The 25082-nt window shown below is 49.3% G+C and overlaps 1 long non-coding RNA gene across 1 annotated transcript; it reads right to left on the reverse strand.

The window, feature by feature from the left end:
* Positions 1-3741: 3741 nt before the first annotated feature.
* On the reverse strand, positions 3742-24292 carry LOC131482625 (uncharacterized). Its single transcript, XR_009247171.1, has 3 exons — positions 24135-24292; positions 22167-22250; positions 3742-4280 (listed from the first exon to the last, which is right to left on the reverse strand). It is a non-coding gene; the product is annotated as an uncharacterized LOC131482625 (long non-coding RNA).
* Between the last annotated feature and the right edge of the window lie 790 nt (positions 24293-25082).

Genomic DNA, 25082 nt, shown 5'->3' on the forward strand with positions numbered 1-25082 from the left:
AGGGACAGAAGCCCTTTTTGGACACCATTAAGGGACCTCCATTCCCAGCCTCTCCTAGGGCAAACCTCACCAAAATAATAATAATAATAATTTTATATTATTATTATTGTTGTTGTTGTTGTTATTGTTATTATTTAAAAATAAAATAAAAGCCCAACCAGCAGGACTTGCTGGCAGCAAAGCAGGTCTGTTTCTGCTGTCAGAGAAGGCCCGAAAGGATTACCTGTGTCAAGCAAATCCATCCCCACCCCCTGGCAGAAATGCATCAGAACAGCCTGACTCGCCGGCAGGCTCTCCATATTCTCCACTGATGCTTGCTGTATCCTGCTTGAAACTCCCATGTCCCAGGAGAGACTAGAAATACACTCTTTCTAGGAGCTGATGGGGAATTAACCCACATTAGGCGAGAGCTGGGTAGTGCTGAATTGAGGACAGCACAGGCCGCTGGAAAGGGAAAGAAAAGTGCTCTTTGTAACCAGGACAAGGCTGAACACGCTCGCTCTCGATTGGTCTAAATCTATGCCAGCCTCCCACTGGCATCTGTGGGTGTGCTGAGAACAAGCCATGGATTTCTATAGACTGTCGCCATGGTACTAGGTGTCTCATTCTGCTATTTCAAGAGGGAAAAGAATCAGAAGGTCAAAGGCAGAAAATCCACCATAGGGCCTTCAATCCACACCGATGTATGCATGCTTTCATGCATGCCTGGCATCATGTCAGATGCTCAGCATAGCAAGATGGGCACCGAGAACCAACCCACTGGGGGTCAAGCTCAAGTCCAGCCCCTGCCCATCCATGACCCGATTTTCCTTTCACAGTAAAATTCTTCCATTGCTAACAAGGAGCAGGGGATGCAGACTGAAGCGTTAAGTGTCTTGTACAACTATCTGGAATGCTCAGAACTTGGAAGGAGGGACGTGGTCTGGGTGAGACAAGTCCCACGGGGGCACACGCATGCCACAGGGACCCTTGACAGTAGATTCATACAAGCTCTGTTGTTTAAAGAGACTTGGAAGGATTTAAGGGAGCCAAACGGGCTGCTGTGCCAGCTGGGACCGACCTTCCCTCCTGTTGGCTTGAGGGTCAAGAAGAAATGGCTTCGCTGGAGCTGTGAGGACTTTAGCCTAGGAGGGCGCCCTAGGCTTGAAACAGGCCAGAGTTGCACAGTGAGTGAGAGGATGCGGTGGCAAATGAAGAGTCATCAACAAAGACACACTTGGTGACCACAGATGGATCATGCCAACTCCCCTGGGTGCTGGAGGTTAGGGTGTGGGAAGCTCCTCTGTGGGAACCAGCTGTTACTGCACTAATTCTGGGTGGCAGTCACAAAACAAAGTAGCTTTTACTAACAAATGTGTCTGGTTCTTCTGCATTCACCTGAGGATGAACTGTGCCCCTGTTGGAATGGATTGCTCTTGGCTCTAGGCTAAGATGTGTCCACACCATGTCCTCAAGCTATACGTACCAGGAGATATTTTTCTCATGGAAACAGGAATGGTGGAGCCTGAATACCCCATCACATTGACTATCTCTGGCCACTCATGCCCATCTACATTCCATTGGTCAGTGTAAGTCACTTGACCAAGTTCAGCGTGGATGCTATGGGGAGATAAACTCTGGCAACTGAGAGACGCAGAAAGACTAAGCGTTAAAGGATGTGGATGTGTAACCTTGTTACGGGTAGTAAAAATTGGAAGGAAGATTCCAGCTGACTGTAATCCCCAAAAGAAAAATAAAACATTACTGCCAAAAGAGGACTCACCACATAGTTCAAGTAGCCAGTGGTTGTGTGCACTCTCCATTAGGACAAGCTAACGAGGGCAGGATCGAGAGTGAGAGCACACTGGCTGGATTCCTTCCTATCCCTGGGTCAGGACTCAGGGAGTGATGCCCAGGGAGATGGCTGGAGCCAGGCAGGGACTGTTCTCTGGTGAAAATATGAGGACTCAGACCTGCATAGTGTCCTTCTTAACAGTATTTAGAAATCTCCTATGGTCAAATCCGGGGAAATGATGGAGCAGGGCGTGGGGAGGTCTGACCCCAACTGTGGGTCCTGGAACACTTGGAACTCTAAAACAGTGTATGAACCAAGAGACTCAGCCCATCCCATGGCTTTCCCGGTGACAGTTATAGGTCCTGATCCCATGGGCACAACTAATCAGGGATTTTGCTTAGTTCTAATGACAGCCCCTCCGCTGCCTTGGTTGCAAAACGCTGCTAGGAGAACTTGCTTCAGAGTCACGGAGTGAGGAACCATAGCAACACTGTGTATGAACAGAGCCTGGAACCCACCACACCCCTTGCCTCAGTAGCTGTGGTTGTGCCCAGCACCTCTCACATCTCACTGACTCAGAAAGACAATGCCACATGCAGCAAGCGTTCACTAAGAAAGACGGGCAACCTGCTCATCCTTGCACTTGAGTCTTAACCTGAAGGGGCCCCTTCTCTTCCACTTCAGGCATCTCAAGTCAAATAAGACTTTGACTGAGGGCAGCATGACTAGCAAAAGTAACCAGAAAGGCAAAGGAATTCCATCTATGCTCTAACGTGAAGGTTGAAGGCATGAAGGGATTGTTACAAAGGACAAAATCATGACATCATGTATTTGCTGCAGTGATACTGAAAAGATGCTAGATTTGGAATATGGAACACTTTAGAGTGCTAATAGTAGGTTTGGGACATGGGCTCAAAGTCAGGAAGGATATTGAATTCATTACAGTTGCTGAACTAGGAATACATCACTTGGCGGTGGGATTGGTGTCAGACGTACCCAGTTCAAATCCTGCCTTAGCTATTTCACTCCATGGACACAACCTTGGAGCAACCTTTTCACTCTGGATCTCAGTCAGGGCCAAAGCTATGAGATCCTGAGGAAGGAGTAAGAGATGACAAAGATGTGCTGATAAAAATCAGCCCTTACCCCAGAACCAGGGACAAGGTGGAAGACGCGCGTGGGAAAATATTGAGTCGCTTGATCCTGAGGAAAACAGGAGGCCCAGCTGCTGAGTGAGAGGTGAGGGAACCAAAACACAAAGCCTGACACAATCGCAGTCTTTGATCCACATGGGAAAGGAAAATGGAGGAAGAAGAGGAAGGGTCCTTGTGGGAGGAGAGAATGGCAGGTTAGTTTTCTTTCAAAGATCTGGTTTAAAAAAGAAAGGCAGATTGACGGAGATAGGAGAGAGAGAGAGATGTTCCATCCATTGGTTTATGACCCAAACGCCTGCAGCAACAGAGACAGGGCCAAGCTGAAGCCAGGAGCCAAGAGTTGCACCGAGAGTCTTGCTGATGGGTGGTAGAGACTCAACTATTCGGGCCTTTATCTGCTGCCCTTCCAGCTGCATTAGGAGGGGACCTGGGTGAGAAGCCAAGGAGCCGGGCTTCTCACTAGATGAGATGTGGGCATCCCGAGAAGCTTCACAACACCCACCCCATCAGCTTTTCTCTAATAATTTAATTGATTTATTCAAAAGGCATAGAGACAGAGGCACACAAAGAGAAGCCTTCTACCCACTGGCTCATTTACCAAATACTCATAATGCCGAGGGATGAACTGGGGGCCAGATTTGGGAGCTGAGAACTCCATCCAGGCTCCCCACAGGGGTGGAAGGGAGCCCTAACAACTTGAGTCATGATGGCTGCATCGCAGGCTCAGCATTAGCAAGATGCTAGAGCCAGATCTCAAACCCAGATCCTCTGATACGGGATGTGGGAGGACCACACCATCACACCATCTCATCGCTGTTACTAAATACTCGACATAGGTTACTTATAGAGGAAGGAGGTTTGTTTCAGCTCACAGGGTGGGAGCTTCACAGTCTAATATCAAGACAGTGCCACTGGCTTGGCTGTGTGGTGAGGCTGGAGGGTGAGTGCACACTGCACGTTAGGAAGCAGAGAGACTAGCTGGAGCCAACTTAGTGTCTGTAACCAAACACTCTGACCTGAGAACTACCCACCAAGGGCATGAGCCCAGTGACCTAAGGACCTTCCACCAGGCCCACCTTCTAGATTCCATAACTGAACCAAGTGCTCACTGCCATTAACTTAGGACTTTGGAGTTTCAGCACCTGCAGGTGCCAGGGAGTGAAGTCACCCTGGCCCTTAGCTGAAGGGAAGCACGCTGCACAGCTGCGTCTGATGCTCCCAGGGACCCAGGCAAGCAGGAGTCACCGGCTCTCATTTTCTGTGTGGATGGAAACTGAAGCGGGCAGGTTGTCGTCTGCAAAGCACACACCTTGATCAAGCTGCTGCACCTTGCAGTGCCTTCATGTTCTCATCTGAAAAAAAAAAAAAATGGAGCAGGTAAGCGCCACCTCTAGGTTTTTGGCAAGTGATTAAACCCTGCCTGGATGCTATGTTTTATCCCAGTGTAAAGCTCAGCTTTGGAACTCCAGGCTCAATCTAGCTGATTGGAACATGCTTTCTCCCAGATTATGCATGTCGGCAAATAAATATCTAAGAAGATCTATCACTGAGATAAAGGCCTGACACATTCACTGTCATTGGTTTCTTTGTCCCAATCAGACCTGGGCATAATTTTTGAGATGCCATAGATTTTAAGTTGTTCTAAGCAGGTAAAGGGTGATGACAATTGGACATGGGACAGAGGAGGGAACCTAACTCTTGTTGAACGGCACTCAAGCAGCAGACATGGCTCATGGGATTCCCTAGGAGGACACCCATCAGCCTGTATGAATGTTTGATCAGGGCAGCTTCTGGGAGCACAGCCTGGAGCCCTCAGGCAGCCTGTGGTTTAGGCTTGCAAGTCTAGGGCACTCAGAAGCAAAATGGACTAGGTTGGACCTCCCCTTTTCACTTGAAGCTCTGCCATGCCACCTGGTGAAGGTGGTGGGTCCCCCAAAGATAGAGACCCAGGAGTGGTGAGGAAGAGGAAGGGGACAACTCATGGCTGTATCTCTTCCCATACGGAAGGCCCCCAAAGGGCCAGTGCTTCCTATGGCCTGTCTCTCAGATGACACCAGTAAGAGCTGAAGCCACTTAGGCTAGCAAAGGAGGAGCGGAAGTAGTGGGAACCAATCGCTATGTCCCCAAACCATCTTTCCTCCCCTCTTAGGAGCTGCTCACATTTCTGGTGCAGTGCCTAGTGCAAGCTGAGACGGCTCAAAGCAGGTGCAGTGCATGTCTGCATGGCCTGCCCAGTGAAGGACACCCAGGTGGAAGAGCCAGGCTTCAGCTTTGTGGTGATGCCAAAGGGAGGGTCTAGCACAGCTCATGTCCCTGGCAGCCTATTGCAGCTGCCTGAATCCGCACTTAAGAGGGGCCCTGTGAGACTTGGTTTGAGTCTGGGAATACTTTTTGGCTCTGGGACTTTAGGAAATGACAGAGTGTCTCTGACCCTGTCATTTAGGAGTAAGAAGATCATCCAACCCTTGCATCCATGAGTAATTGGAAGACACGCTAGTGGGACACACCATGCAAAGCAGTTTGCTCAGTGCTTAATGCATAATAACTCCTTTTTAAAAAAAGATTTTACAGGAGCTGACATTGCGGCACTGTGGGTTTCCACCTGCAATGCCAGCAGCCTATATGGATACTGGTGCCTGTGTTGGCTGCTCCACTTCCCAACCAGCCTCAGGTGAATGCTTCTGGGAAAGCAGCAACAGTGTTTGAGCCCCTGTCGCCCATGTGGGAGACTGAAAGAAGCCCCTTTTGCTGCCGGCTTTGGCTTGCCCCAACCCTGACTCTTGCAGCCATTTAGAGAATAAACTAACCGATGGAAGCTCTCTCCTCCCAACCTCCCATCCTGACCTCCACCTCATTCTGTCTGTAACTCTAACTTTCAAATAAACATTTCTCGTTTTTTTAAAAAAGGAGGATTTTTGGCTAAACAACCAGGAGTGGGCGGGGCTTGTCTTCAGACTGACAGCAGAGGCTGTGCTAAGGTCAGATTGCTCACCATAGGCTGGGAAAATCACCACCCTTCCCCCTCATCTCGAGCTCTTTGTAAATTGCACAGTGTGTGGAGGGTGAGCTGGGCTGGCCTTGTCTGCGGTGTCGGCATTGTACCAGGTGCCTTCCCAGTGCGTGCTCTTTGGGTTCCCCCAGAGGCCCTGGAGGGAGGAGCCACCATTTGCCCCATTTGGCAGATGTGGAAACCAGGGCAAAGGTGGCTGAAGTCATGCACTCAAAGCCACACAGCAGCCACTGCAAGGAGAGGAGATCCCCAAGCCCGCTCTGTCCAGTTGCAGGTTTCTGGGCACCCAACCACAAGGCAGTTCTGGGCGGGCACAGTGGACCCTCCTTGAGTGGCTGCTGCCAGCAGCAGCAACTGATCGAATAGAACAGAGGGGGACAGACAGCTCTGCTGCATCTGGGAGGAAAGAAAGATGAGGGTAGTTCAGTGCTCAGATGGCTGGATGATTGCAGATCATGTTCCTTCTGCACTGCAGAGGGTTGGGGAGCTGCAAGGACAGAAGAGCACCTCCAAACAGGGTGTGAGAGAGAGTGTGTGTGTGTGTGTGTGTGTTCAGAGCTGCTGTTGTGACAAATGGCTGGAGGTGAGAGTCCATGATCAAGGTGTTAGTAGCTGGTCCCTCCCGGGGTCCTTGGCTTGTGCATGGCTGTACTCTTGCCATATCTTTGTAGCTCTTCCCTTAGCACTTATCTGCGTGTGTCCTTGTCTTCCCTGATTAGAAGGACAGAAGCCCTTCTGGCCTAGCGTGCATCCTGATGACGTCATTTGGCCTTTGAACTTCTCTTAAGCTCTGAGGGGCAAGGTAGGATCACCATCCCTCAGGGCCAGGGAGGGCCCAGGGTGCCCTGAGGGCCCTCAGAGGCTCTCAGTTGAAGCCTTTCCTGTGTGTCCCATGCGGAGACCTCCATGGCTGACGCATTCTGCCCAGCTTTTCCTGTTGCCCAAGCTAGCTGGGCATTACTCGCTTGCCCAATGATCATCCCTCTCCCCTCTTAAATGTCAGCTCCCCGGAGATGGAGATTTGATTTGTATATCCATGGCGCTTAAAATATCGCCAGCGTATCATGGGCTGCGGGAAAAGGGGACATTGGAACCATGACTGTATGACACTGCAAAGGTAGATACAAGTCATTGTATCTCTGACCAAACTCACAGGATGCACAATACAGAAACAATTCTGATATCAACCAGCGACATTAGCTAATAACAATGTGCCATTGCTGGCTTATCAGTTAGAATACACACATCACACCAATGCAAGATATCCTTAATAGAGAAACAAGGCTGGCTGGGTGGCAGTGGCAGAGAGAGCTCTCTGTCCTCAGAACTCAGAAAAAGCACCTGGCAAACAGGAAGTACTCTGTGAATATTTGCTGGTGACCGAAGGAACCAATCCATCAGCCTCGGTTTATGAGGTTTTACGCCAAGCCCTGCATGGCAATGTGAACAATTGAGATGCGGTATATGGCATAGACCCTGAAAAGGACTGCAGAACTGGCAGAGCTGGAGGTGGGGGAAGAGGCAATTAAAACTCAAGGTCAAAGACAAACACACTGTCAATGATTATTAGTCTGTTCTGAAATGCTTGTAAACCACGTGCTGGTTGGTACCTGCTGACTGCTCCCCCACCCACCTGCAGCCATGACCGGCAGTGCACAGAGCAGAGGTGACCCCAAATTTGAGTGTGGTGTGAGAGCCATGAGCTCTCTCAGGAAGGACCCCAGCCGGAGGGAACCTGGCTGGCCAGCCACCACAGTGACCCACTCCTGTTGTACCAGTTCAGTGGCTTTGCCACCTTCCCTATGGCTCACTGTCCTGCTTCTCCCCAAGCTTCCTGAAATGACCTCCTGTGCTCTCCCCAATCATCGTCTCAGGGGACACAAACAAAGACACTGCAGCACAAAGCCCGGCATGCAGAAGTCACCCCCTCAGTGGTGGCCAGTATTAGCGTGTCCCCTATTGACAAAGTGCGGTCCTGCCCGTGGCTTGCCCTGGACCTTCTCCATCCTAGGTCTCTCCTGTAGTGCAACTGCCCTGAACCACCAGGTCGAAACACCCAGATGGTCACTTTTTGACTGGTAGGCGGGCAGGGTGCCCAGCTCAGAGATGTAGGCCCAAGAGGCCACAGCGATCCAGAGTGGATCCAAGCAGTGCGGTGGGAAAATTTTCTCATGCTGATTAGACAGTACACACTGAAATTGATGACTTGCTGGTTTCTGGGATTTCCCATTTAACATTGGGCAGCTCATGGTTGACTGTGGAGAGCTGAGACCACACAAAGCTAAACCGCAGATAAGGAGGACTCCCAGGACCACAAGGATTGTGATGGTGACAACCAGAGCCCTGGTTGTTGTTGGTGGTGGCGGGGGGAGAGGTCTCTTTCAAAGGTATGTGGCAGAGGGGACTCCTAGTGTAGGTCCATCTGACTCTAATTCCTTTGACAGCCTACCCAGGGCTCCCAGGGAGCTTGAAGATCAGATGATATGGACAGCTGGAGTAATCCCAGAGTGCTTCCTAGAGGAGGTGGCACTGGCACTCAGTGAAAGCAGACGGACTCTCAAAGCAGGATTCTGAGGCCTTAGGCAAGTCACCATAACTGCTCAGGTCTTTGGTCATCCTGTTAGAAAATGGGAAATAGGGGGCTCTCCTCACAGCCCTGCTACAAATATTAGCAGTCTGGGTAACTGTATGTGTGCTCCGAGTAGGCAGCTCTGACTTGATTTCCAGCACTGCCACCAACAAGCTTGGAAAAGAGACGGGAGTTCTCTAAGCCAAGGCTCTTCCATTTATCACGCAGAAATAACAGCAGTTCCCATCAAGCAGAACTGGGGTGAAAATTAAATAAGATAGCTCATGTACATTACCTAGCACAGTGCCTCAGATACAATACATGTGCAATAGATGTTTGGCACTCTTGATCAGAATTTTAATAGTGGCATAAATGGCTACACATTTCTTTGGGTAATGATATCGCAGACCAAATTCACAATGTACATGCCTCTTGCCCATTATTCCCACTTCTAGTATCTCTAAATCCCAGTGTATGTAAGGATAATGATTGAAGCATCATCTCTTATTTTTTAAAGTTAAATTTGTAATTATTTGAAGGGCAGAGAAAGAGGACTCCAAACCTTCAGATTCACAGCCCCCGCCCCCAGTGTCTACAATGAATGGCCAGGGTGGGGTGAGGCCAAAGCCAGAGCCCCAAGCCAATCCTGGTCTCCCACTTGCTTGGTGGCACCCAGGATGCCCAGTGGCAGGAAGCAGGAATGGGAAACAGAGTGAAGACCCAACCCAGGTACTGTGGTATGAGGCACGGTGTTAGCCACTGGGCCAGAGGCCCAGCTCTGTGTCATCAGCTCTGACAGTAAAGCACCGAGAACAGTTCAAAATTCCATTGCTGGGGAACCAGTCCTATGGATCACAATGACATCCATAAAGAAAGGCCATGCCATTGTTCAAAGGAAAAAATGCAGATGTGTGCCACGCCCATAGAAAAATATGCAAAGAGGCACTGGCAAGAGAAAAAGCAAACAGTGGAAGAGCTGAGTGTGGTAACCCATCTCTCTCTCTCTCTCTTTTTAAAGGCATCACTTGCCTTTAGGAATATTCCAGAAAGCTTACCTAGCAACTCCTACCAATGATGGTTCTGGAGCAGCGGTTCTTAGCAGGGCGTTCTTGCTGCTACTTCTCTCCTCTATCTGCGGGATATCTACCAGGAGCTGGAGACATTTTTGTGAGGCTAAGGATGCTTGTGAAGACCCTGCGGCAAGCAGCAGCCATCAGGTCCCCAACCTCAGTGGTTCTGCTGTGAGGAGTTTCTACGGAGCTCCAGAGAGCAGGTGGGAGAACATTTCCAGTGTCTCGCGTCTCTAGTGTCTGACCAGCCGCAGCCGCTGAAAACAACCCGCTCTCACTACGAGCTCACGTGCATGGGGTGCCAGCGCTCCACGAGAGCTCGCCCCTCTCGGTTTCGGTTTCTGTACATCTGCAAAAGTAGCTGTGGCCAACACCTGCTCCCAGAGGCGACTGCAAGCCCCCCCTTGTAGGACATGGTGTACCGTGCACCTGTGTGCAACCCACGTTGCCCTGAGCCATGCTCACCCTTCAGGGCCCGGTGATGGCAGCCCCAGCAGAGGACACACCTGATGCCCCAGCAGAGGACAAGCGGGAGCTGGAAGGAAATGGGCCTCAGCAGCTGACACTCTGAGGTCACACAGCCTGCAGCTGTTGGAGGCCAGGGGGAGGCGGAGCTCCAGGGTGGCTGCTGGGAACAAGCAACCCGACTGGCCATCTGCCAGAGCCTACTGCAGGGACAGAGAGCCCAGGCACGGTTCCCCCTGCTCCCGGAACAGAGAACGCCACGCGGATCCATGCCCAGCTGGAGGGCATGGGTGTGCACCTAGCAATCCCAGCTCAGCAAAGCAGGTGCAACAGTTTGGGGAAATGTCTGTTTTCCCTAAATGACCGTCAGCAAAAACCATCGCAAGTCTGACCCACTCTCTGTTGTGTAACAAAATAGCTGAGATTGTGTCATTTATAGTAAAATCGTGTGTGCCTCTCGGGTCTGAGACGTCCATGAGCAGAGTGCTGGCAACAGCAAGGACTTCTTTGCTGCATGACACCATGGCACAGGACGTCCTGGGGAGACGGAGCCAGCTGCTAGCTTGGGGCTCGCTTCCTTTTTTTTTTTTCCTGAAGATTTATTTATTTTTGCTTAAAAGGCAGACTCCACAGAGAGAGGAGAGACAGAGATTTTTCTTTTTTTTTAAAGCAAGATAAGATTTACTCAAATAAAAAGACAAAAGATGTAAACTCTGTGGGAAAAGATTCTTACATTGAATTCACATATTATTGAGAATGAAATCATTTATGGCAGGTAAAGCTTTTATAACGTAGTAAAAGGTATGATTTTAGCTAATATTTATATCCAGAATTTTCTTTTTTTCCTTTAATATATATATTTTTTATTAATTACATTGCATTATGTGACAGTTTCATAGGCTCTGGGAATCCCCCAACCCCTCCCCGTACCCTCCCCCCCCCATGGTGGATTCCTCCACCTTGTTGCAGTATTACAGTTCAAATTCAGTCAAGATTCTTTCATTGCAAGCATATACCAAGCATAGAGTCCAGCATCTTATTGTCCAGATAAATTCAACAGTTTCTTGGGGAGACCATTTCTGGTCTGAAGGCGGAGCTGGCAGAATATCATCCCGATCAATTTAAAGCCCCAACATAACATCAACAACAATTTACAACATTATGGAATTAATTGACATGGTATTGAGTAACCAATATGTTAAAAAAAATGCAAGTTCTTGACCACATCCTGTGACTACTTCATTGACATCTCAATTTTAGTTTAAACACAGAACCGGCTGCTGTACACCTAAAAATGGCTATAGGGTACTATTCAGCTGTCTCGTATCTATTTTCGTTTTAGTATTTAGCAGTTTATAGTGTTGAACATAATTTTGCTGAACTTGGCAGATTTTAGGATAGTCTGAACTGGGTTATAACTCTAACAAGGCATATGTCAACAATTGAGGTGCAGAACATTTTTAGGAGGGGTGTGCAGAGAAACCTTCAATACCTTAGTGAGGAGTAATTAATCTTTGTGTCTAGTAAGGTATGTGTGAGTCCATGCTGACTGTTTCCTGACAGGTTCTAAGCTTTCCTTGTTGTTCTCTGCCTACCTATTCGAATGTGTGTGTGTGTGTGTGTGTGTGTGTGTGCGCGCGCGCGCGCACGCTGTGGGGGGTGGGGCTCCGGAGCGCCCCTGATGGTCATTGCCAGAGAGGGTGGGGATCCAAAGTTGGAACTAAGTAAGGACCAGAGAAAGCTCCTTTCCATGAGACAGAGATTTTTTTATCCACAGATTTGCTCCCCAAAATGGCTGCAATGGCTAGAGCTGAGCTGGTACAAAGCTGGGATGCAGGAACTTCTTCTCGATCTCCCATGTGGGTACCGGGGTCCAAGACCTTGGGCCATCCTTTGTTGCTTCCCAGGTCATAAGCAAGGAGCTGGATCAGAAGTGGAGCAGCTGGGACTTGAACTGGCATTCATAAGGGACGCTGGCACTGTAGGTGGAAGATTAGCCTATTGCACCACGGTGTTGACCTTCTCTTCCATTCCTAATAGAATCGCCTACACCATCATGGATCTCAGCTGCATGACTTTATCTAACCCTAAGGACCAGGGGGCCCCTCCTGCAGGCACCATTGGCACTGATTGTGGGGGACACATTCAAACCCCAATGCCTACCACAGGGGCAGTCCTCTGCTACACATACATTTAACGTATATGCTTGCTTGCTTTCCCCTTAAAATGTGTTTTTATTTAATAAACACAGTTACAACAGAAAGGAGAGACAGAGAGATCTTCCATCCACTGATTTACTCCACAAATGGCTGTATTTATCAGAGTTAGGTCGGTCTGAAGCCAGGAACTTCCTCTGGTCTTCCACATCGGCGCAGGGTCCAAGAACTTTGGCCGTTCTCTGCTGCCTGCCCAGACCACCAGCAGGGAGCTGGATTGGAAGTGTTGCAACCAAGACTTGAACCGGTGCTTAGATGGGATGTGAGAGCTACAGGCAGCAGCTTTACTCGCTACACCAATAGCACCAGTTCCCAAACCACATTTTGCTGGGTCCTTGATACACAGGGCTTACCAGATCTAAGACCAGACAGCCAGCGAGGCTGGCTTAGCACTGGGAACTATTAGCACTGAGCAACAATCTGTTTGAAATTCGATCAAGTTTAGAATTCAGTGTTTTTATTTGATACACCCAAGGTTTGCTCAACTCTACCATCAAATCGAGGAAGAAACTAGTTCTTCACTCTGCTCTCATTCAGGAGCGATCTCATACTTGCCCGATCGAATGTTCTGTTCACATTCCACGGGAGCTCCAGTGCAGCTGGGGACTCCGAGTGGTCATGACGCTGACAGTTCGACAAAAGCTTTGGCTCTTGTAGTTTCCCTGGATGGATGAGAAGGAACTTTTCTGGAATCTGTTTGATATTGGACACCAGAGGGCAGAGGCTGATGGAAATGAGGCCTTAGGGCATGTGGCCTAAGCCCCCCAGGAAGCCCTTATGTATGTTTGGATGTTCTTTCTTGAAGTCCACCTATACACTCCAGGCTCCCCAACAACTGGCTGAGGGAGGCACACCCCCTACCCACCCCAGTGTGTGAGACCAGTGGTTGGTCCTGTTCATCTGGCACCTGCTATGTGCCCAGCCATGGACATGCTTAGTCTTCATCAGTGCCTGGGGCCATGATTCGCCATGGGTATCTTACAGATGAGGAAACCGAGGCTCAGCCTGGCAGAGTAACTCCCTTAACAGCACCCAGCTGGCACGTGGAGGCTAAGGATTGGAAGGCACACAGAGCTTCCTCAGAGGACTCTTGTCTCAGGGCTAGAGAGGAAGAGATTCCATCCTGGAGGGCCCCTCCTTGCTGCTCCCAAGCCCTGCAGGAAGAAACACCCCTCTCCTTCCAGGGGAGCTGGAGCCCTCCCCAGGGCCACCACAGGGGGCATGCTTCTGAGAGCAGAAACGAAACTTTCAGAATCATGCTCAACAGCTAATAATAGCATCCAGCCCCAATCTCGGTTGCTAAGAGACCCCCAGCAGCAGCTCCTGGAACCCTCTCAGCAGCCCCAGGATGGCAGGACGCTTTGTAGATGAGACAACTGGAGAGATGACAGGGGTGTCAGACAGCACTCTGTACAGCTGGGGAGGTAGCATGGTGGGGAAGGCAGCTTGCTGCCAGCAGGGAGTTGGCTCTGGAGCCAGCAGGCAGGCAGTCCCAGGCTCCTGCCCAGGTAGATGTAGAGCTGCTGTATGGGCTGCCTGTGACTGCACTAAGAAATTAGGGGAACCTCAACGACTTTAAAACCACATGGATTTATTCTCTGCTATTCTGAAGGTCCAAGTGCATCTCTTTGGACCAATGAGTTAGCAGAACTGCCTTCCTTCTCCAGACTCCAGGACAGGACCCTGACCTTGAACTCTTCCAGTTTCTAGAAGCTCCTATAGCCTTGGCTCATGGTCCTCCCCTTTCCACACCCCAACTTTCAAGCCAGTTGGGGGAGCCTCTTTCAGGCCCTCTCCCACTCTCACCTTCTGGCCTCTTTTTTCCATCTTCTAAAGACCCTTGCGTTTCCATTGGGCTCATGCAGAACAAGCTCCCAAGCCCAAGGTCCTAAACTCCACCATGTTGTCAAGTTCCATTGGCTGAGCAAGCAACACATTGACGGGTTTGGAGGATTAAGGCATCCTTAGGAGGGGTGTTCTCACTGCTGTCTTGGCCTCCTGTGGGATTTGCCTGTGTTCTATGGGTGAGGGATGAAGGCACTGGGCTGGAAAGGGGGCTGACGAGTGCAAGGGGGATCCATGCTGGTCGGTGATCACGGGGTGGCCTCCCTGAGAGGGTCCTGGCTGGCCAAGAGCCTAAGGAAATCATGTTCGGTGCTGCCATCTTCCAAGGGGAGTTTCCTGATCATGGAGCCACGCTGTGAACCACATGGCCAGCCACAGCACCTTTTAAAAGTATGGCCCAGGTCTATGACATCAGTGGTAAAATGAAGGAGCCCTAACAGGAAAACAGGAGCACTTCCTGCAGTGTTAGAACGAAGGCAACCCATTCACCCAGAAGTGCCATTTGTGAGTTTATCCAGCTACCTGCTATTGCAGACCCTGGAGCATCTTTCTGGCTCTCAGCTCTGGAGCCATTTGGGGAATGAACCAGTAAATTGGATCTCTCTCTCTCTTTCTTTCTCTCTCTCTCTCTCAACATTGCCATGACAGAAACCTCTCAGACAAAACCAAGGTGCAGGAAGGATACTATGTTTAAAATACCGCAGTTAATGTCAAAAGAAGCCAAGAGAAACTTCATAAATGTACAGATACTTCAAAATGCTGGTGGGAATGCACACCACTCTTTAATTGCATTCACGAACCTCCTCCCTGCCGTAGTTCAACAAGCTATTAACAGAAAAGGCCTGCAGACTCGTTTCTTCTTGGACAGCTGCAGTGGCCAGTGGTCTTAGTGTACTGGCCTTGGACCCGAAGACCCCAGAAGTAGCCCAACCCTCTCTAAACAGGATCTTCTTCAGTTGCCCCAGGTTTTATTCATGGTGCATCTGACTGTATTATCCATCCTTGTGTCTGTTCAAGAGCCAGTCTTGAACAGTTACAGGTTGTGCATGATGGTGACCCCTGTTGCTCCTCCTCCTCAGTGAGCTCAGTGCACTCTGCACTCTCACTGTCTGCTTTCCTCAGCACCATATGTACATATCTTTACCCCACACCTTGAATGGCCATGACGGCAAAGGCTATTTTGCCCTACCCATCAATATGGATGTTGAATACTCACAGAATGCACTAGAGCTTCTCAGAGATCACTAGAGACACAGCAGCAGAAAAAGTGGCAGTGTGTAGGCCTCCTGTGGAAGAACTCATTAACTTTTTGAAGACCCCTTCTATATGAATTACTATAAGAAATCAGAGAGAATATTGAAGCCACTGACAGTGCTGGATGCCTTCAGGGCCAAGCAGGTGCCTGTGAGGGTGGGAGATTTTGCACAATCGATTCTTTCACTTTGAAAATGTTGAACCACAGGAGCATGGTTTTACCTATCCGTCATTGAACAATTCAAACACTGTTTTAAAAAGCATTTGAAATCTTATGCTCACAGAAATCCTCAGTTGTCTGAGATGGATGAAACCTGAGCTGAGATTACTCTGACTTGTCCTGAACAGGAGCTCATGGTCCCCTTGAAGGGCCAGGGAAGCCTGATGCCCTTGGCAGCCACTTCCATCTTTCCATGCCCTCCTTCTCCATCCAAATCTTTGCACACAACAGTCCATTTGTCTCCCAGCTCCTTCAAAAAATGTAGTTATGTTCTCTTCCTGAGCACATAGCTGGACTACATTTCCCAGATTCCTTTGCATTTGCCTGTGGCCAAAAGACTAGGTTCAAGCCACTGACATGTGAAGTACTATTGGCATATCTAATCTTACCCAGTTAGAACCACCCATGCATAGGCTGGCTCAATTTCCTCATCCAATCTCTAAAGAGAGGAGACTTCTAAAACCTATATAGGCTCAGAAAGAGGCTTGGTTTCCAGAATGATTGTGTGGGGTAGACTCCCACACTTTCCAGACTATGACATGAACAAGAAACAAATTTCGCTTAAGCCACTAAAGCCTGGGGTTGTTAACACTAATTGGCCAGCCTTGACGAATATTCAAAGTAACTGATTCATTCTTCAGGCACTAGTTTAAATGTCACTTTGTCCTTTGAGCCAAAGTTCCCTTATTGCCTAAGATGCCTGGATGTGGAACAGAAGTGAATAAACACAATGGTGGGTGTGTCTGGGGCTTGGTCTGGATTAAGGTATGAGTAAGTCAGCCAGGCAATGCCCTTGACTGCAATGTGGTGAGGCCTATGGCCAATGTCTTCATCAAGAGGAGCCAGAATTTGTTGTAAGAGGTATGTGGGTTCCCCATAGGAAAATCATGAGCCATTCTACCAGTCAGATTCCCTAAGACAAAGAGAACACCTTCTCTGGTCTGACTCCAGGAGCCATCCCTAGCCTGTACAAGTTGACTATTTTGAGACTTATTCTTCGTTGACAATTCTAAATAACTGAGCAGTGATTAAATGAGTTGTTCACTTATTTTATGGAGCCCCTTTCCTGCAGCAGGCATTGGATAGGGTACCAAGAGTGGAGAGAACTATAGCCAGCTGCTGCCTTGCCAGGCTTCACAGTTGAATGAAGGAATCAGACATGATCGTAATGAACTGAGCCGTCTGCTCTGCCTGGCCTATCCATGGAGTATATAGAGGCCAGAAAGGGGCCTTCACTTCCCTGATCTGCAGCCCCAAGGACAACCAGAAATTAGCTTAGAGAAGAGAAGAGAGGAGGGAAGAGCGTTGGTGAGTTTTGTTTGTTCTCTTAAACAGAGGCCAGAACTCGGTTTCTCAACTCCACCGAAACAAATGGCTGGGGAGGTTTTGGTTTTCGTTTCTTATTTAAGAGGCAGAGAGGCAAAGAAGGCATGTGCCAGCATGAGTAGAAAAGGGAGAGAGAAAGAGAGAGAGAGAGAGAGAGAGAGAGAGAGAGCGAGCGCGACAGCACTTCCATGTGACGGTTCTCTCCCCTCAAATGCCTGCAACAGTCCAGACTTGCCAGACTGAAGCCAAGGATCAGGTATTTAATCTGTGTGGCAGGGAGTGAACCACCTGAGCCATCACCTGCTGTGTCCCAGCAGGTGCACATGGCATGGAACTGGAGTAACATTGGATTCCTGATAAGGAATCCAGGCATCCATGTGGCATTTTAACTGCCCCAGCATTTACAATGTTTGAGTAATGCGGGAATGTTGAACTTTGGGATTGGTAACTTGACCCAAAGTGAAGTTAGCAAAGAAAAACAACTTAATCAATTTTAGAATACCCTCCTCCCTTCATGTCCTTGACTTCCCACCACATGCCAGGCTTTGCACTAGCCGTTGGTCAGTCCTCCGTACAGTCCAACAACATAAGAGGGACAGCACCAGAGTTTTCTGTTTTATGCTATGGACTAAATGGAATCGCCCCATCCATCCCTAACACATACAGTTCATATGCTGAAGTCTTAATTCCCCATTGGCCTATATTAAAAGACAGGGCTTTAAGGAGATAATTAAGGTTCAATGAAGTTGTGATTCAATAGGATTGGTGGCTGTATGAGAAGATCTCCCTTACTCTCTCCTTCTCTCTCTCTCTCTCTCTCTCTCTCTCTCTCTCTCTCTCTCTCTTTCTGTCTCTCTTTCATTCTGGGCACACACTGAGGAAAGGCCATATGAGGGCACAGGAAGCAGCCCTCTTTGAGCTAAGAACAAAGTCTCTATCAGAAGCTGACCTGTGCTGGAACTTGATCTTGGCTCTTCCCGCTGCCTGGAATGCACTTCTCTCTGATGCTTTCAGGCCCGCTCTTCACCTCCAGAGGCCGCTGCTTAGATCACCCCAGTTGGCACTGCGCCTCCTCCTCTCCGCCCAGTAGACCCCAGCTCCCTCCTCAGTCTCACGCCTCTCCACAGTACACACGAGGGACAGGTCAGGTGCTGAGTGCAGTGGCTAGCACACACTACTTGGGAGACCTGTGGTCCACGTCAAAGTGCCTAGGTTGGAATCCTAGCTCTGAGTCCAATTCCTGCTTCCTGTTACAAGGCATCTGGAGAGGTGGTGGCTTGAATACCTGGGGCCCTGACGTTGGTTTGGGAGGTCTGGATTGAGTTCCAGGCTCCTGGATTTGACCTGACTCAGCCTTGACCCTAATGAGTTTTTGTGGTTATGAGGAAATGAGTATTTGGAGAATGGAAAATCTCTCTCTCTTTCTTGTTATGTGTGAATGTGTGTATCTAACCGCTCTCTGTTGCTCTGCCTTTCAGCTAAAAACAAATGAACAAACATCTGTGTGATAGATTCATTGCTTTGGGTCCGGTTTGTATTGTCATGCTGAGAAGAAAGCCTTTTATGGAAAGTTGCTCTCTTTCGTTTGTTGCTGTGCGGCATACAGTGGTACTTAGTAAGTACCCACAGAAGCAAAGAATATGTTAACTTCATCTTCTGTCAACACGAGCTTCCCAGGTTGATTCAGGAAGAGGCATGGGACCCAGCTGGAGCCCAGTGCAATGCAAGGAAGTTTTATGGGGAATTTCTAGAAAAGCCACAGACTGACATAGTGAGTTGAGCCAACTCCAGTGACACCAGCACCCTTGATGAGCACAGGTTTGATTCTGGCTGCTTCACTTCTGATAAAACTCCACGTTAATACTCCTGGGAAAGCATTGGGAGACAGTCCAAATACTTAGACCTTCCCACTGCCGTGGGAGAACCGGAGTTCCTGGCTCCTGGTGGCTGTCACAACTATTTCAGGAGAGAACTAGTAAGTGCAAGATCTCTTCACCCTCAAGCCTCCCTGACTCTGTTTTTCCCTTTATCTCTGTCACATGGTCTTTCAAGTAAATAGAACAATTTTTTGAAAAGGCAGAATGTCAGACCACGGTGGGGAGAGATAGAAAGATCTTTCATCCACTGGTTCACTTCCTAAATGGCCACATCTGTCAGGACTGAACCAGGCTCAAGCCAGGAGCCCAGAATCCCTCTGGGTCTCCCATATGGGTGGTAGGGGCCCAAGCACTTGGGCTATGTTCTACTGTTTTCCCTGGCTATTAGCAGGGATCTGGATAGGACTTGGAGCAGCTGGAACACGAACCAGTGTAGAGATGAGCACTTGCTCACGTCCTAGCTATTACACTTCCACTCCGATTCTGATAATATGCCTGGGAAGGCAATGGAAAATTGGACCCAAGTGCTTAGGCCCCTGCCACCCACATGGGAGACCCAGATGGGAGACCCAGGTGGGAGACCCAGGTGGGAGAACCAGATGAGCTTCTGGGCTCCTGGCTTTGGTCTAGCCCAGCAGTTTGGGAAGTGAAGCAGCACATGGAAAAAATCAATCTGTCTCCCTATTTTTTCTTCTTTTCTCTGTAACTAACTTTCAAATAAATTAGATAAATCTTAGAGAGAGAGAGAGAGAGAGAGAGAGAGAGAGAGAGAGAGACAGTTGTGCCCAGGAACTTCAAGGGATCGTAACTTGTTCCACCAATGCAGTGACCCTTAGTTTGGTAGATCATAGATTCAGGGTTCTTTTCCATGACTTTCTCTTTACCTTGTGGAAGCTTTGGGTCCTGATAAGGCAGGAGTACTCCCTTCCTCCACTCACCCACATCATCCAGACCTTATCTCAGCTGACCCCAAGTTCCAGAGGGTGCTGGAGAAGAGACCCTGCTTTGTTTCCAAGGATGTCCCTGCACATACAGATGCCAGGGAGCCAACCAGCCACAGGTCCCAGCAGACAAGCAGCAGGGCCAAGGGTGGCTGATGGGCACGTTCTCTGTAACCAGGCAACAATCTAATTACAGGCCAGCTCTGTAATGAGAGGAATGGGTTGGCTGGGAGGGCACAGCATTGACAGGGGTGAGCAGAGCCCTAGGTCTGCACCAGCATCACCACACACAGGTGAGGGCTGCTCGGGAGCCACATTGTCATGGGGATATAACTACATCACGATCTCTTGGGACCACTTCCACCTATGTGGTCAACTAGAGTCTAAAATATTCTACGCTGCCGTCAACAGCCGTAAGTCTTTGTGGGTAATCACCACCCAGCTGGCAGATGCTGGCATGGAGGGAGAAAATTCTGTCAAGTCTAACCCCAGAACCACCTAGACAGTGCAAGATCTGGGAGGGGGAGTGGGGCCCATTAAGGAAACAATTGGCACTTCCCTTTTGGGTTGCCATTCCGACTGGTAAACATGAGAACCAGGACTGGGGCAGGCATGGCTAGACACAGTGGCACCCACCAGCACATGTATGGGCCAGATAGCTTGGTTTAACTAGGCTTCAATGCCCATTGACATGCACGAGAGCTGAATGGGATCTGGGACCAACTGGACCAGTCTGCTGTACATATTGGCAAGCATGTAAACCAGGGTAGGGGTGGGCCTGATGGGTTATTGCAGGTTGCTCCAACTAGGGCTGCACCTCCCACTGATTTATGTGGCCAAGTGTGTGGTGTGTGGGACCAGGCTGGATTGCAACACCCATTGGTTTGCACAGAAGACAGGGCTGGAGATAGAACTGACCCAGCAATTGCAACCAGCAGTGTGTGCATAAGCTAATTGGGGTGACATACTGTGCTCGGACCCTGGATTGGCAAACACACACAAGAATCAGATGGTGCAAAGCTGAGGAAGACCCACAGTTGTTGAATCATGCCTTCCTGATAGCATTTTGGCCCTTCACCCTGCCAGGGGCATCACCTTGATTTCCCTCTTTGGACTCCACAAGCCTCAGTTGCCTCATCTGTGAAATGTGGCCAGTGATGCTGTGTAATTCACAGCAGATGAATGAGATGACTTGGGTACCACCGAAGGCACCCAGCTAGCCTGCCACAACCCTTCCCTGAACACCCACTCCCAGCCCCTGCAGGTACAAAGACCTGGAAGCTCCTCGGGGCACTCATTGTTTGCTCATGCTTAGGGAGCATGGTCCATTTAGGTACAAGTCATTGTCTTTATCAGCCATGGATGGAGGAAGACATCACAGTGGACTGAACATCAGGCTCATGTATGCAGCGTATCAGGCTAAGCCTCTGCCTGCAGCGCCAGCATCCCATGGGGGCACCGGTTTGTGTCCTGGCGCTTCTACTTCCAACCCAACTTCTTATAGCCGAGGAAAGCAGCAGATACTGACTCAAGTCCTTGGGCTCCTGCACCCACATGGGAGACCCAAAAGAAACTTTTCTGTGGCTCCTGGCTTCAGATCAGCTCAGCTCCAGCCATTGTGGCCATTTGGGAATCAGCAGATGGAAGATCTTTCTGTCTCATCGTCTCCTCTCTCGGTAACTCTGTCTTTCAAAGAAAAATAAAATTTCAAAAATAAATAACTAAATAACTCTCTCTGAATTACCCAGACTCAGAGGATTTTGTGTCTGTTACAGCAGCAGAAAAATAGATTAAGAAACACATCATTATGATAGCTCCAAAACAGGACATTTCTAGTGATAATGACAGAGGAAATATACCTCGGCAAGGCGGGGCTTGCTGCTAGCACCTCCAGGGCTGCTACAGGACTGGGCTCACCATTGACCACATCCCCGTCAGACAGTAGGTCTCCAGTGCCCAGGGGTGTCTAGCAAGGGCAACTGCAGACCTCTGTACCCAAAGAGGAGCTATCTGTATAGTACCAACTTTTAGCTGAAGGCCAGAAATCTGTCTCCAGGAAGACAGACAGTGGTATAGAAGGTTCTGGAAAAGGCTGGCATTCAAAGAGACTAGGAAGGGCCCCACATGTGTGTGGCTCTCAAAGCCCCACCCATGTCTTGTGGGCCCCATGGCTGCTCTTGCCTTGCTGTGTTGGAAGGAGCAGCTGGCATTGTCATGGCAACCATGAAGCCTCAATTTCCAACTCACCGCTGAAGGTTCTATCACAACAAAATTGTTGAAAGCAAGCGTGCTAGGAGCAGAAAATTACAACAGCAAGCCGTGAGGAAGGGCAGAAGGAGGGCTGCTCATGCTTCCTGCCTCCTGTCTTATCCATGAATGCAACCCAAAGGCATGAGACTCATCCAAGTTCAAGGCAGAGAGAGAGAGAGCGCCAGTGAGGCTTACCTGTGAGGAGGTGCACAGGACAAAGATACTGTTGGCTGACATGCCACTGTGCTGAGTAACTGTTCACGAACTACACAGGAGGGGCTAAGAAGATGAGAATGAAGATGGCACCTGGTTATCAGAGGCGTGACGACACCACTTCCTCCTCATCTGCAGATTTAAACGAGTGCAGATGGAAAATAGCTGGAGAAAATGAAATTGCATTGGGTACAGAACAAGTACAGATTTTTTTTCTGTAAACAACACAGTGGAACAGTTATTTGCTTAGCAACAACACTGCGTTAGGTCCTACAAATCACTCGAGATCATCTGAAGCATACAGAAGGATGGACGTAGGTCCTGAGAAAATATTACACCTTTTTCTAGAAAGATCTTGAGTTCTGTGATCTTTGGCCTCTGCAGGTAGGCCCAGTACCAACCTTTATGCACACTAAGGGGCACCTGTGCCTGAAACAGATTGGAGAGGACTTCACGGAAGGGGGATTTTTTGTAGATTTTTGCAAAGATTCAGAAGCCAGTGTCATGGGGGACTGGGCTGAGCTGCTGTCTGTAAAGGCGGCCTCCCGTAATGGAACACAGGTTCAGTTCAGCTCCCTGATAGTACACCTGTGAAGGCAACCTAGTGCTTGGGCTCCGACACCCACAGTGGGAGACCCCCATGGATGGAGTTTCTGGCTCCAGGCTTTAGCCCAGCCCAGCGCTGGCTGCTGCGGCTATTTGAGTTATGAACCAGCCAGCTGATCCAGGAGCCCAGCTGCGGCAGGGCTTCTCAACTTTGACCTTTTGGGTCAGATTATCTGGGCTGGGGCCAGTTGTCCTGTGTCTTAAGGCATGCTTATAACACGCGGCTCTCCACAAACCCCCTCCCCTGGTGACATGAGCATCCTCTGAATTGTCAGATGTCTCCAGGCATATCCTGAAAGGCAGATTCACTCCAGCTTGAAAGAATAAGCCAAAGAGATGGAGGTGGGAAGGGCAGGGGAGATGAGGTGTTTGGCTTTTTGTCCCCAGAGGAAAAGAAAGCCAGGGATGAGTCTGGAACAAGTGGAATCAGTGTCTGGGACATCACCAGAACATTCTCTCTTTGTTCATTAACACTTTGTTTAGCTCCATCAACTCCTATGCAGGGAGCAGGAAGGAGGCATTAGGGAGTGAACCAACCAATGAAATCTTGTTTCTTTCACTCTCAAATAAACAGATAAAATTTTCGGCATTCTGAACAGGGTCCCGCTGGATTGTGCAGTCATTCCCTGATGTCTGGGAAGGAAGGAAGCAGAGCTGGTTTCTACTGGGCTCTGCTCAGTGAGCCTGTGATGTTCCGATGCCTTGCTCCAGAGTCTAGCACCATGCCTGATGCGGAGGTTAGGATGGGCTCTGCAGAGAACTGGAACAGGGAGCTGGCACAGAACAGCCCCAGGCACATCTTGTGGGTCTTCGATGCATCTTCTTGGCAGAGCCAAGGCTTGGGCTCCCACAGCCTTCCTGCCTGGAAGAACAACAGCAGAGTGCCCTGAAACAGAGCGCCCTGCAAGGGTCGGAGTCTCTGGGTTCAGTGTTTGAAGCCATCACTTCCTAACTTAGGGGACTTGGACCACCTAACTTGCCCTCTCTGTGCTTGGCAACCTTAAACACAGGGGATTTCATAATGTTTACAGAAACATGGTATTAAAAGATAAGCTTATTTTGATGCAAAAAAAAAAAAAAAAAAAAAAAAAAAACAACCCAAAGAAACAAAACCTCCTTGGAAATCCACCTGCAGCTTTTTCCTAATACATATTTTCCATGGGTTTCTTTGAAGATCCCTTCTACAGCACAGCTAATGCAAATAACAGACGCACTGGGGTTGCTGTGCAGATTAAATTGAATGATAGGGATAGAGCCTGGTGCACAGTGAGCCCTGCATAAACGGGACTCGCTTTGCAATGAAGAACCCAGGGCTGGAAATGAAAGGCAACAGCTGCCACTTACCAGGCAACTGAGATACCCCAGGTCCTCTCCTGACGTTATTTCCAACAATCCTCCGCCACCTGCCTGGGAAGCAGCAACTATTATGTCTCATGACTGACAGATGGGGAAGTGAAGAGGCAGGGAGAGGAAGGGAGTGGCCAAGGTCACAGAGCTGAGCAACAAAGCAAAGACAGCACTTTGGTTTTCGAACTCCAAACGCCACACCCTCTCTGTCCTGGAGGCACTGAGGAATGCTGAAGGGGGAGGGCACAGATTTGTTGGGGAGACCACTAAGAGGTCCAGAGTAGAGGACGAGAAGAGAGGGGTGAGAGAGCAGTTTAGAAATGTTCTGTGCTCTAGGAAAGGACCCCACTCAAGATTGCACAACCAGCAGGTATAGAACTAATAGGGCCAGAATCAGATCTGTCTCTAACCTCGTTGGAATGATGTGAGGGCCTGCTGTTGCCCAAGGCACTCTACAGTAGAAGGAGCAGATAGAGTGGGCAGGCAGGTTACTGTCTGTTCCATAGGGTGTCCAAGAAGGAACCTGGGGCCAGGCACATCCAGGGGACCAACATGCTGGTTAAGATTTCTGCATCTGACATGGGTTGTGACAAGCATCAACTCTACCAGGAAAGGAGAGGAGCGAGGGGCAGGAGACATGAAGCCCGTGGGATCGCTGGTGAAGCCCCTGCCACACACTGATGTGGACTGCACACCTCCATCCAGTCTGGTCCTAGAAGAGAGACACAGGCCTCTCTGTTGCACACATGTGGCCTATCACTCACCACCTTGTACATTTTGTTCTTTTGATTTCCACCAAGAACTTGATATCAGGGATTGATTTACCTATTGGTTTATTGTCTGTCTCCATGCAGATGTGAGCTGCGTGACAAGTGACAATCAGTTTGTTTTGTACGTGGCTCTGAGCACCAATTAAAGATGCTGGCATCGACAGGTGTTCCGTAA

The sequence above is a fragment of the Ochotona princeps genome, chromosome 19, assembly GCF_030435755.1.
Source record: "Ochotona princeps isolate mOchPri1 chromosome 19, mOchPri1.hap1, whole genome shotgun sequence".
Lineage (NCBI taxonomy): Eukaryota > Metazoa > Chordata > Mammalia > Lagomorpha > Ochotonidae > Ochotona > Ochotona princeps.